At 33.2% G+C, this 14,288-nt stretch overlaps 1 long non-coding RNA gene across 1 annotated transcript; it reads right to left on the reverse strand.

The window, feature by feature from the left end:
* Positions 1-11,728: 11,728 nt before the first annotated feature.
* Positions 11,729-14,194, reverse strand: LOC128196348 (uncharacterized). Its single transcript, XR_008248564.1, has 3 exons — positions 14,082-14,194; positions 13,851-13,931; positions 11,729-11,981 (listed from the first exon to the last, which is right to left on the reverse strand). It is a non-coding gene; the product is annotated as an uncharacterized LOC128196348 (long non-coding RNA).
* Positions 14,195-14,288: the final 94 nt, after the last annotated feature.

Here is a 14,288-nt window from a genome sequence, read left to right on the forward strand (position 1 = left end):
ATTAGCTAGGTTTTATTCTAAACTTGTTACGATACTTTTTAATTGCTGATTCTAGGATTACTTAGTGGTTGTCCTGTTTTCACTAAGGTTGACCTTGCTTTCTAGGTTCATATAGTTAACATTTCTATTTAATCCTTTTCATATGCCCAGTGAACATCATGGTTTAATCACTTTATAAGCACATACAAACCATAAAGTACACATTCAATCATCCCATATTCATTGTGGTATAGCAGCCTAACATTATCACACATCAAGTATAATTCTGAACTCAAAACTGAGTGTAAACTCAAACAAAAAATTGTTACTAAGGCAACCTTAATCAATTTCCACTCACATACGAGTTTTTTACTCAAGTGGACTGAATAACATTACTTTCATTCAAACAGAGTTTAATTCCATTTTAAACACATTCCTATATGTTATATATAATTATACATCAGTCACCCATAATTCTTATAAACCATAATTAGTTTATAACCAGACCAAATCACCAAGGAACCTATGAGCAATTGGTTTTACAACAATTACACTTTGTATCATTTTAGGAGTACGACCAAGTCTGATCAGATTTGGATCACAAAATCCAACATCCCATATACATTACACATACCTTACACACTGATTCATTCACTTAAAGCAACATAATAATACAATATCATCTTCAAATAGCAATATATTATCCACTATTACAACAGAGTCAACATCCAAAACATTTCAGCATCATTAACATGTCCATTTTTGCAACAATTGTCACAAACACCACACATTTTATAAATCATTCCTAACATTTGAGCATCATTAACACCTACCATTTCGTGGACATTTTATAAATCATGAATGTTATTATCAGTGCTTAATAAAAATGTGTCAAAATATCAAACCAAACCTGACTAAAAAATGTGTCAACGAAGCACTGCACAGCAACCAACGTAACTTCACGGCAAAGCCCTCCTAACGCCAAGCTCCACGAACCACCACCCCTGCCGCAATACAGAACGAAGAAGAAGAACCCTAGCCACCTAACCCGCAAACCAGCCACTAAGGAACCCATGTCACCGTCCCCAACAACAACCTCTTCAAACCGGCTTAAGGCGACCAACCTCGTATTGACATAAGCCAATATGCACGAATCTTTGAAGAGGGAAGGGAAGACACCCACCCTCCAACAAACCGCCGCCACTGTCTGGACCACCACGCTCTTCAAACCGGCTAAGGAACATCAACCTCGCACCCACATAGGGTTTACGTCGAGAGAACAAGGAAGGGAGGAGAAAGAGTACTGAAATTGATTTTGGGGAAGGAATACCCCAATTTCGAATTTAATGCATTGTGGACATTATCGAAGGCCAAAGGCCGTCTATAAAGACAGTAAAGTAGGCCGCCGATAAATCCTTTGGTAATCATCCATTACCGAAGGCTTAAAGATCATCGGTAAATGCCCTTCGGTAATAAGAATTTTTATTGTAGTGAACGACTGCTGTGAAAAGAAGAAAGAGAAAATACAAATATCAAGGCTACGAACTACAAACATTGTTTAACCGACAAAAATTCATCGAGCCTACAAATAGAAGATCTCTCATGAAGAAAATCAAGAGGATAAAATAGAGGATATCAAGTGCGCAAAGCTTACAACACCATATCCATCCTATAGAGAAGAAAAGAGAAAAAGAGCTCAAAGAAAAGAATATATTTCAACTAAAGAAAAGAGAAGAAGAGAAAAGAGAAAGAAATACTCTCGAGCTTAAGCGTCAAATCTCTTACTTTTGTAAGATCTTAGAGAGAAACACCTGCGAGTGTTTAGATTGTATTGTATTGTATTCATACCCTCTCGTGGAGAGATTTAGTCTAAACTTCTTGTAAGCTATCTTTCATTGCAATTTTGTGGAGAATTAAAATACTTACAACTGGACTCTTTTGAGTTGAGGAATCAAGGCGCGATAGTCTAGTATTAGGAGTGGTTCGAATACTCAAGGAATTCTTGGCGGGTTGTTGAGTACCATGAGTGGTGCGAATACTTAAGAAAATCTCAACAGGGTGTTGAGTACTAGAAGTGGTGCAAATACTCAAAGGAAATCTCGGCGATGTAGTTTAGTATCAGGAGTAGTGCTAATACTCATTTGTAATCGTGTGAAGATTATAGTGGAACCCTCTACGGAGGAGACTGGACGTAGCTCAGTTGGAGCGAACGAGTATAAAATCTCTTGTGTTATTCTCTTTTCTCTTTGTTAAACGATCCTCTTAGAGAAGCTGCAGTTCAACTTTTTATTTGAAAATATAAGAACTTCCAAATTAAATGATCCTTTACTTTTAAGAGGAAGTTCTTACAAACGTTGCAGCAGAAATTAGTTTGATTAGCATGCTGGTCTTTATAAAGCTTATATTTTACGTCAAGCGTCTAAGTTGTTAAAAGAATATCCACACAATAATACTCAACTCTAAAAATCCATTCATTCCTTAATTACCATATTTTTCTCGGATCTTACAATTTTTATGACAAGAGAATTACATATTATTAATATTACTTTATGGTAATGTGTTTTCGTGTGATGCAAATGTAGTTTGAATTCATGGATTGGAATTGATGTTTTGAGCAATGTGGATGAGTATGGTTATTTTGTATTATCTTTTATTGTTTTCTGGTTAGCTCACATTTGCCTATTTGTGTTTGTGTGATGATTATACAACTCATGTTGTTATACGGGAGTAGATGATGTTGATGACTAGAGCGAGGAAACGCACGAGGAAGTCTTGTGGAGATTTTCAAAATGAATTTGAGACAATGTTTTGTTTTAATTATAATTTTCGAACAAGATTTTAAGTTGTGGAATTGAAATAATGTTTGTTTCACTGAAATTGAATTTTGATACGATAATTAAATAAAGGTTTATTTGCTCACAATTTAGTCATGGTATTTTAGTTTAAATTTTTCTAAGTTAATGAATGTTTTATAAAATACACATGACATCTTGAACAGGATGTTATACTAGCGACCAAGAGCATTCCTAGTGTCGTTAATCTTTGACCAACGATTTCACTGATAACTTATCTTTCATTTTCGTTCCGATTCGTGATTCCCCCTCCGTCGATTGATTTTTTATTTTTTGTTTTGCTTCTTCCTTCTATTGGTGTTGGAAGTTAAATTCAAATGGAGGAAGAAGATAATGATGGAGGTTGTGGTGTCTCTATGTGTTTTTTGCATCAGTGAGGTGGAGGATGGAGATGATCAAAGTGTTGTTGCATTAGGATAATGGTATTGTGTGTTCTAGAATTAGGAAATTGTGTGGAGGAAAAAATTGGGTGATGAATGAATGAAGATTGAATGTATGATACAAAAAATCGAAAATGAAGGTAGATGTTTGAGAATGATGTATGAAGATTGAGTGTGGAACCCATCTATGATTGAAGGAAGCATGGAGTTGGATGGTAGGGATTTTGTGTTACAAGCGTATGTTAATACCCCATAAAGCGTATGTTAATACCCCATACGAAGGTGGGCCTGACATTGTTTATGTCATGCTCCCACACACAAAACAAACAAATGTCAAGAAAAACAAAAATGCATGCACTCCCAAAATAACTAATTCGTAATACATTATCGAATGTGAGAGTGCATTCTAAACTACTCAATCTAACATACACATGTGGTTTTAGATTGGCTAATTCAGAATATAGTACCAGATTCGAAAGTACTCAATTATAATTTTTGAATTAGGCAATCTAAAATACATTTCCTGAATTTGGTACTACATTCAGGATTAGTCAATCCAAAATACATTACTAATAGTCAATCTGTTTTCAACCTTACATATTTTAGATTGATCATTCTCATATATATTCTTATATTTGGTAAAGCATTCCAGACTGCGAATTCTGAAATTTAATTCAAAACCTATGCACAATAAAATGAGGAATGACGACTGTGCATAAAGAAGGAGAACAATAAAACCGTTGATTTTGTTTTATAATTTTTTTTAATAAAATTTCATAAGGGTAAAATAAAAATTGTAAAGGTGAAGGAGGTTAGGAAGAAGAATGGGGCATGAAGAAATGGCCTGAAACAAGTAGGCTAGGACCCATAGTGGGCCACTAAAGTCCATAAGATACATATAATGTGGCCCTCAAATTTCATCCCTATCATTACATTTTTATTAAATGTAATTTATTTTTTATATTTAATAGTGATAAGTTAAAAACAGAGTATAATAAATGATATAATAAAGTTGATGAAAGAAAGAAGAAACATGGGAGGTAAAACATTTTAGATATTTTTTGATGTTTTTTTATAATAAAATTGAAATTTCGTTGTCAATCTTTATTGTTAAATTAATTTACACAAATTTGTGGAATTCAAATTTCAGTTAAAAACTTAACACCATAAAAAACTAAAATTACTTTCTTTCTTGTTTGGACTTTCTTTTACACAAATTTATAGTTGTTTCCTATGAAATGAGTGTTGAGTCTAATAAAATTTATTTTATACAGTAAAGGGTTTTTTTCTCTAACTATTTTGTATAACCATGTATTCAAAATTTAAATTTAAAATTGTTAATTAAGTTAAAACGATATTATATCAATTAATTCATGCTTTATAGATATTATTTGGAGTTGCATTGTCCCAAAAGATATCCAAATTTCTTATTTTTTAAATCAATTATTAGCATTTATGTAATTTTCATAATTATTCATTAATGTATTTATTGAGGTCAACGGTGCAATAATAAGATAAAGATGAAAACACTCAGAAAAAAAAAGATATAAATGTATAACAAAAATATAAAAATAATATAAAACATTATTCTTAACTATTTACACACACACATATATATATATATATATATATATATATATATATATATATATATATATTCTCTTTTCAATATGAAAATACATGAAATTTTATGAAAATAAATAACAAAATATGCATAATTAAAAGAAAAATGAGAAGGAATGCAACTACATGTTAAAATGATGTAAAGTGAAATAAAAAATTCCAATATGCTTTGGATGCTGATTAAAGAATAAGTTAGGAATAATTTAAATACTACTACTTTTGTCATAATACATAGGAATTGACCACAAAGGGAAACATTTATGAAACGAGTGAAAACAAACAACCTCAAAAGTGGTTACCGTCATGACATGATATTCAACTTTAATATATTAGCAAAAAAATCTTGTTTTTCTTTTCCAAAAGATAAGTCTCAAAAAATTGAAAAAACATGTAATAGACTTATGATCACTATAATTACCAGCGCAATCAACATCGAAATAACACAAGTAAAAAAATATAAGAAAAAGATAATATTTTAAAATTTAGTATCACAAATATATTTAAGAATTTAGAGAAAAATTGCTCAATGCATTATAATACAATAAATAATAAATTGACTCACATATAACATAATATCAGGATGAGTAGCACTAAGATACACTAGATTATAAAAAATATGTCTATATATTGTGAGATCAAATAGACAAACACCATTAGAAGGAATATATTTCACATTGAACTCAACAGGGGTGCTAGATGTCCAACTATCAAAAACATGAGTCTATACTAAAATAATGTGAATATACTAAAATTAAGAAATAAGATAATTTCTAAGAGAATGTGCAACTAAAATCCCCAAGAATTAACAAAGAGGTTCCAAATCCTTCACATCAAATTGTTTTTCAATTGTAATTTTAACTCTAGTATACCATCTACATCATCTCTAGTGATTATCATGTCATGAACTTATAAAGAAAGAATAACTACCATGAGAAGTACTCTTCAAAAAAAAAAAAGTCACTATCAATAGAATAAAATACAAACGATTACATAACTAAGGAGAACTTAAAAATCAAGTCCAAGGATTTTATTTAAGAGCGTAAAAGTTTTTCTAAACTTGCAGAACCCTCTAAATTATGAGAAACAACAAGAAGAGGTATATAGATCTCCTACGTCATATCACCTTTAATAAATCATTTCTAAGATTCATATAAAAATATTACATTGATGAACAAAAGTAACAACAATAAGTGTACAATGATAGTCATATTAGTACAAAATATGATGTATAGTCAATAACAAGTAATTCAAAAAATTTATAAGAAGTGCAATCACCATCCAAATCAAATTGAAAATATTAAATAAAATATTAAGTTGAGTTTTAAGCATAATACAAAATATAATATATACATAAGATTAACCCAATAATAGCAAGTATGATCATCAATACACGAGACATGATAGCATAATCCACCTTTGATAGGAGGAATAAATGATCGATCCCATAATTTAGAATGAACCAAGTGAAAAGGCCAATGAGAGGTGAAAGCACTTTTGATTAAAGGTAAAATAGTAAATTTGGAAATTTTACAACCATAGTAATAAAAAGAAAATCACTAGTTTGTAACCAACCTAAAATTCTAATGGAGACTAAGTAGTTTAACCTAGAGGAAGAAACTATACCAAGAAGATAATGCCATAAGTAGAAATTTGATATTGCATGATTCAAATGAAAATTTGATAAATAAAAAATGTAGGTTGCAACAAGGACCCTTCAAAAAATTTAACATATAAAGTCCCGACTATCAACGACATTTCGTAATTTGTCTCCAAGATTGAGGATCATGCACATGACAATTAATGAAGAAAAAAACACAATTGAGTGACTAATATCACATCATTGACAAATACAAGATTCAAAGTAAGATTAAGAATATAATAAACATTTAAAAATAACACTAGAGGTGGAGACATATCTAGTACCTGCTTAAGACACTAAGAAGCCATTAACAATCATAACGAATGTAATTGAGACATAATTTATGGACACAAAACAATCTGGATCATATGACATGTGATGTGAGACACCAAAATTAATGATCCATAAAGAAGGGGACATACTTAACAAAGTATAGGAAGACTAGCATTTTAAGGATGAAATCGACATGATGTGTGACTAAGTAGCAAGAAACTTTTGAAATTGTTTTACAAGATCAACTACTAGAGAGGTGGTAGTGCAAATGGATAAATGTTCAATAGGAGAAGTACTAGGACCAGCCTTCAAAGAATCTCTAATTTGATTTATTGGAAGAAGATCTACTATGAGATTGTTGTTCTGACTTCAACAATTCTAAACATTGTGCTTTCTAATGACCTTTTTCTTTTCAATAACTATATTCATCATGATTAACATTTTCCTAAAATTTACCTTTATTATGTAGATAAATAAAGATTGATGGAGGAGAAAAAAAATTTCTTTATCAAAAGTAATGGTATTTAATTGTATTTCTTCAACCAATAACTCATTATGAATAACATGAACACTATAGAAAGGATGACAATTAAAGATCATCCCACAAATTCCTCCTAAATCATTTCGAAGCATAATAAAAATTGAAACCAAATGTTTTTGTGCAATTATTTACCGACTCATTTTGTCCTTGGTACCCTCCTACTTCTTACAATTCTTCAATTTTATTTTCCATAATTTCTTAATAAGTGTTAAATTTATATAAAATAATTACTAGAAGAATTTAGCTTAGATAGAGTTAGAGGAAATATGCAAGAAAACACATATGCATAGATAAGCAATTACTTCTTCAAATACGATAGTATCCTTTTAGAGTGACTTTTGGAATTTGGTTGTTAACCTATCAATTTGGTTGTTTGGTCGATGTAAGTGAATGGGAACAGATATACAGGATGAAAATGAGATGGAGACAGAAAGTGGGGAGGATTACGAGGATGCTGAAAAACATGAAGAGGGTTACGATAATAAAGATTGTGATGAAGGGTTGTTACTTGATGAACAATGTATTGGGTTGAAAAACATTAGTGTGAATGAAAACGGTTGTGGGAAGCACAAAAGGTTTGTTTACGATAGTGAGGATGAGCTTGTGGCGAAAGTGGTGGAATCTTGTGGTTCTTTTGATGTTATGCATTTGAAAAGGTTCCAAAAACCTAGGGATGCCAAAAAAACCTATGCTCGCGGGTATCCGCACGTAAAATTCATTGTGGGTACTTAGTAGCTGCGGATAATAGGTACTCGCGGACAGTGAGTAATTTAGTATTCGTTCATTAATGGATCAGGTTCAGGTATCATACTACCTCATACTACCTCATACTACCTGTACCCGTGGGTATTCGCTACGCTTTAAAGAAATGAAGTTATATTTTTATCCTTGTTAGGTTGAGGTTGATGCTGAGGTTTTATTTTTCTCTCTCTATCATCGTGCTCAGATTAGGATTTTCGCTTTCGTTTTCTATTGTGGGTTCTTATTGGTGACTGTGATCAGATTTGGGATATTGTCGACCAAGAATGGTACTGTAACTTCTCTTTCAACTACCTCTTTTCCTTTTCCCTACTTTCTTCATTCTTAGTTTCTTTTTCAAATTTGTTATCTATGCCACTACCTTGTTTCCTGATTGATAAGTGACTGAAAAACAATACATTTTGTCTTGTCACGGCATAGTCAACAATGATCTACCTACATGGACAACGATGATTTTCATTGTAGCAAGCCCACCAACCATAAGGTCTTCGGTGAGGATATGGTAGTTCTTGCCAACAATGTGCAACTTAAGTTCGAGTTTGAGCACTTGGTAGTGGCGAGAGAGGATGTGCATAACTGGTTTTATCTTGAAAGAGGAAGAGATGCTTCTATTATTGGTTTTAGATTAGGTGATCTGCATTTTATTTACCTTCGTGTTCCTTTCTTTAGAGGGAGGCATTGAACAACATACTCGCAACCTATTGCTAATAGAGTCGAATATAAACTTAAGAAATGGAAAAGACATACTTTATCATGTGTGGAAAGGCTACTTTATTATCATATGTTGTTCAAAGTATGCTCCTTCACTACTTTTAGGTTTATAAACGACATATGCTCGTGCTTAAGATGATTGATAAATGATGCACAATTTCCTCTAGACTAGCAATATTCATAGTCGGAAAAGTTATGTTGCTTTGGAGTAAGGTTTGTAAGTCTGAAGTTAATGATGGCATATTGCTTAGATAAACTATTATATAACTAAATGATGATGCTATGATTAAGTTAAGTTGGAATTTTACTGGTGGAGAAGTGTTCATGCATCATTTCCAAGGATTTTCCATTCCTCGATGATCTTCTTCCTTCTTCTTACAATTGCAACGAAGGAGATATACTTGAGGATTTTTGTATGCAATGCAAAGCAAAGAATTTGGTTTTTAGGGTTCTTTTCTGATTAAACACAGGTGAGGCGTTTTCAACTCTAGGTTAAATCCTTTAAAACTATGTTTAAAATGCATAACAAACTTGCCAAAAATAAAATTAGTCTGAAATTAAATTTTTTAGATTCTTCATCTATTTCCACTTTTTATATCACTAAAATTGTAACTCAAGCAATATAGTTTGAGATGGACGAGAAAAAATTATTTGATTAAATAATGATTGAAATACATATAAAAAAGGGTTAAATATGTTTTTAGTCCCTAAACTATCAAACAAATTTGTTTTTAGTCCCTTTTTCAAAGTAAGATACATTTTAGTCCTCCTCCTTAAGAAAACCTTAATTTTTGGTCATCCAAAACTAACAGCGTTAAAAACCAGTTGATGTGGCTAACGTCTGGTAACATGTGTTCATAACTTTCCTTCCTAACTCGTGGCACGTTGGAAGAGTCCTGCCTCGTCGAGAAGCGAGATGGCAAATTTGTAGAACTTCTCCGGCTTGAGATTCGCGTCGGAATCTATCTCCGATAGGTACCCATTGATGAGTTTTCCAACGAGCATCAACATCGGCAACCTCGCTGCTTCGGGGTCTTCGTTCGATGCAACGTTTCTTGCCTCTAAACTTTCAAGAAAATAACTCAAAATGCTCTCCATGCACACGACGTCGTAAAGCGTTTTGTTCAGGTAGGAGTAACTAGGAATGAGAAGGTCGTTGAGCGTGGCTTCTTCGAGCTTCAGTCCTATCTTCTTTTCCAATGTGTCTCTGTAGGCTTCGGAAGCGCTCAGTATATTCGCCGTTCATAACAATCCAAAAAAAAACCTCGTCGCTATTGCGACCTTCAAACTCTTCTAAAGCGGAAGATTCGAAACTAGCGTCTCTAGAAGCTCCTTCTCAACGCCAGATCTTCAAACCAAGAATCGTCGTGACCAGCGCCGGCCTTTCTTCTTCCTGCACCGTCAATTCCATTCCAGAGGACCTATTTGGAAGCAGTAGTGGCATCACTCACCGGCCATCCGAACAATGTAGGATCCGCGGACGAAGCTTAGGAAACCACATAATCAACGGTCATCTGCGTGATTCCGAGCGTTTCCGACATAGGCATTAAGGAGTCACAAGATTTTAAGGTTTTGACGGAGTCCTTGAGGCTCTTAAGCACGTGCTGTGAGAGGAACCTCTTGATCTTGGAAACGAGGTTGTCTTTAGAGTAATCTTCTGTCATTTCGAGAAACTCGCCGACACACCGGAGTGCAGCCACATTGGATGGGGAGAGGTTGATCTTGATGTCGTAACAAAATTTGGCAGCCATCTCGAAGGCCTCAGAGCCACCGAAGAAGCCCATGAACGTTCATTTTCTACCAACGTGCCAAGAGTTAGGAAGGAAAGTTGTGAATACGTGGCCAGACGTTAGCCACATCAGTCGGTTTTTAACGTTATTAGTTTTGGAAGACTAAAAATTAAGGTTTCCTTAAGGAGATGACTAAAATGTACCTTACTTTGAGAGAGACTATACAAATTCGCTTAATAGTTTAGAGACTAAAAACATATTTAACCCTAAAAAAAATTATTTGATTAAATAGCTATTATTGCTGACATAATATTTAATTATATCTATTAATAAATATACTGGCTTCTGTAACAATTCTATATGCTTTATAATGATTTTTTGGGTAGATATATTTTATCTTAATTTTATTTTTATTAATATATTTTACTATTTTATTTTTTAATAAAAAATTTATCTATATTAAAGTTATCAAAAATATTTACTTTATTTATATATATATAATTGTAATAAAAACTAATTTTTTATTGTCATAATAAAATTAAATAAATACATATGCATATATCTGCACGTGATTTATATTTTAATTAACAGAAATTAATAAAAACCATAATGAGATTTAGTAGACATTTGTATAAAAACTATTTTTATATGAACAATATCATATTTTAAAATTTGAAAGAAAAGTATTTAAAAAAATTATCTATTGCAAAATAGAAAAAGTAAATACTGAATCAAAATGCTAAATAAACTCAACCTGGTATAACCCAGGGTAATTAAATTGGTTGTTCCTGTACCCAAAAACATATATTTTGTAGCCACATTTGTAATGGGTTCCTTGGTCCCCTAATCACAATCATACTGCAAAATTATTGTGTCTTGAAAATCACGGACAACCCTCTCAATTCAGGTTTTGGGGTCCAACCTTCTATGATTGTCTTCTTCCATCACTCCTTTTAATTGACTTTAATAGGCACAATAACCCATTCAAAAACTTCACCAAAGAATGCTTCGTTTGGTTGGCACAGTAAGAATCATGTCGCACACCAAAAGTAACGGGAAAAGTGTTACCTTAAGTCAAGAAAACGAATACGAGGAATTTTCACACACAAACCTTTACTTTGTACTTATTTCATTTCATGCACAAAATAACCTTCAATCGGGAAACTTATGTGTCAAATAAATCTTTTGGCCCCCATTCAAGACTTAACAAACAAGACTTAGCAAATAGATAAAGGCATACATATAATAAAGACGTTATCATGCATAATATAGGAAAGCAGTCAAGAGTAATTAGGATTACAGTCATCCTTAGAATAGTGTGAAATTGAAAACTAGAGTATTAGAGTTTCTCCCTGGAAATTACAGAGAATTTAAAACTTTAAATGCACTAAAGTTCTTTAAAATGATGAGTTCATGGAAATAAAAGCTAGCAAATCTAAGCTGCAGCACTGCCGTCTCCATCAAGAGCTGTTTCCAAAGTATCCTCCTCGACATCTGCTCTCACCCAAGTGGATGATCATCGCAAAATGAAACACATACAACATGCACACACAAGCAAGCAAGGGTGAGCTAATTATATAAAAAGCATGCATCATGTCAAGCATAGAATCTACAAGAGTTATTCTCAATTCAAAACAGATTAAGACAGGTATCCTAACACGTTGAACACTAGACTTAACTCGTCCGGACTTTAGAATGAGAGTCGAGCTATGGCGGGTCATGCGCCCGTGGTGGCTTATGAAACTTGGGTTCCCCACCCTGCCACACTCACAAGGTTAGTTCGTTCCGCGCCTTGGAGCATACTGGAAGCCTCCGAAACTAAGACCTCCTGCTACTCCTCGCCACATGGTTCAATCCTCTCTACGTGAGAAGAAAGACCATTGGAGCGTCAGGAAGACCCCCAAGACTGAGCTCCTACTTTCATTCTAAACCACTAAGAATCTCACCAAGAAATTCTACACAGATGGAATTTGATTTACCACTTGGATTGTATTTTCATCACTTTGTAATCATATATTTTTTGCCCCAATCAACATATATATAATCTCAACAATATACATTACTCACCAATCACAAGTTATAAAAATAACATCTCCACAATTGAATCTAAGTTAATCAATACCAAGAACCAAGCAACTCCAACTAACCCGTAACAGCTCATAAAATACATCAATTTATACATATCAAGTAATATAATTATTGATTAACACTCACGTTTTTAATATAAGAAACAACTATCCTTACTTTATTTTTTATATATATATATATATATATATATATATATATTATATTAACATAATATATATCATAATATATATCATACGTACTTACTAATTATATATAAAACTATATTATATTAATATTCCTATATTATATTAATACCCATACCTACCGTAGCTCCTTTTTTTTTTCTTCTAACTCCCTTTTCTCCTTTCATTTTATAAAACCTTATATCTTCCTTCCCATGTAACTTCTATGCAAAATTCCATCCCCTGGATCAGCAATCCATGCACACCCAACCTCCCCGTTCCTTTCATCCTCATTGCTCACAGACCCAACCACTCAAGCTTTCTTTACTTCTCTTCACAGTAACCACAATCTATCACTTCCTCCTCATGAAAGGTCACGTAATATAGACCTTTCACTACCTCCTCTTTTTCTTTTTCTTTTTCCTCTTAGGCTCATCTGAAGCTCTTCCCTTCACCACCAATGCTTAACCAGTAACTCCTACCCCACACCTTTCCCTTTCTCTACTAATAACACCATTCTACCCCTTAAACCCCTCAAGACTTCATCCTCCTTTTCTTCTACTGCAACACATCAACCCATTTTTCTTCCTCTAGTTCAACTTCACCCTACAATTGTACCATCCAATCTTTCCACCTAAATTTACGTAACATCTACGTAGGAGAAAGGAAACCCATTTTTCTTTCTATATTCTCTAACCCGAGACCCTCTCTACTCTCTCTTTCTTAATCCATTTTCACAGAACTTTCTACTCTCTACTGCATCTCCTTATCCACATAAAACACTAACCACTTCTATCATAAAATACATTTTCTCCCTTTTACCCCTCAGGTTAATACTTCCACTAAACACAACCCAAGTATATATTTTCTCACTAAAATTTGGTCTAACAGTCTCCACACGTGTAACTACTTCAAAGAGTGAATTATTTCAGTTAATCAATACACCCAACACAACATATAACACATCACATTATAGTTCATCCAACTCAGTATCCAAACACATTCAATTTAAGTTTTGAATCCAACTCAAGCATAAGGACATACTTACTTCAAAAATTTATCCATCATACACGTCATACAAATAATATACAGAAACATAATTAGCTTCCCTTACCTTCTTCTTTTGGGTTGCTCAATACAATTCACAATAGATGTCCTAACAGTACCCTCCAAATAGAGCGGAACTTGACAGAACCTACAGATCACCAAATTGGTGATAGAACATAGCTCTTAGAGCTCAAATAAACAGAGAATGGAAGGAAAAACGTACAAGGCACGTGAACCCAGCAAAGTTGCATGCCCTAGGTTCTAGAAAAGTGAAAGAGAAGGGAAAAAGGGAACTTACCGGTCGGAACAGGAAATTGTTCGGTTCAAAATGAAGCTCTTGCCACCGCGATCGCTTAGGCACCTTCAAATTAAAATTTAAACGGTTCAGTGTTTGGATCTTTTAGAGAGAAGGTAGAGCAATCATTTAGGAAAAAGGGTTTCTGTTTAGAGAGAGAAGGAACTCTAGCATATGTATCAGACTTCTTAGAAGTCTTTCCTAAGGCCA

This window comes from Vigna angularis, chromosome 4 (genome assembly GCF_016808095.1).
Source record: "Vigna angularis cultivar LongXiaoDou No.4 chromosome 4, ASM1680809v1, whole genome shotgun sequence".
In the NCBI taxonomy this organism is placed as follows: Eukaryota; Viridiplantae; Streptophyta; class Magnoliopsida; order Fabales; family Fabaceae; genus Vigna; species Vigna angularis.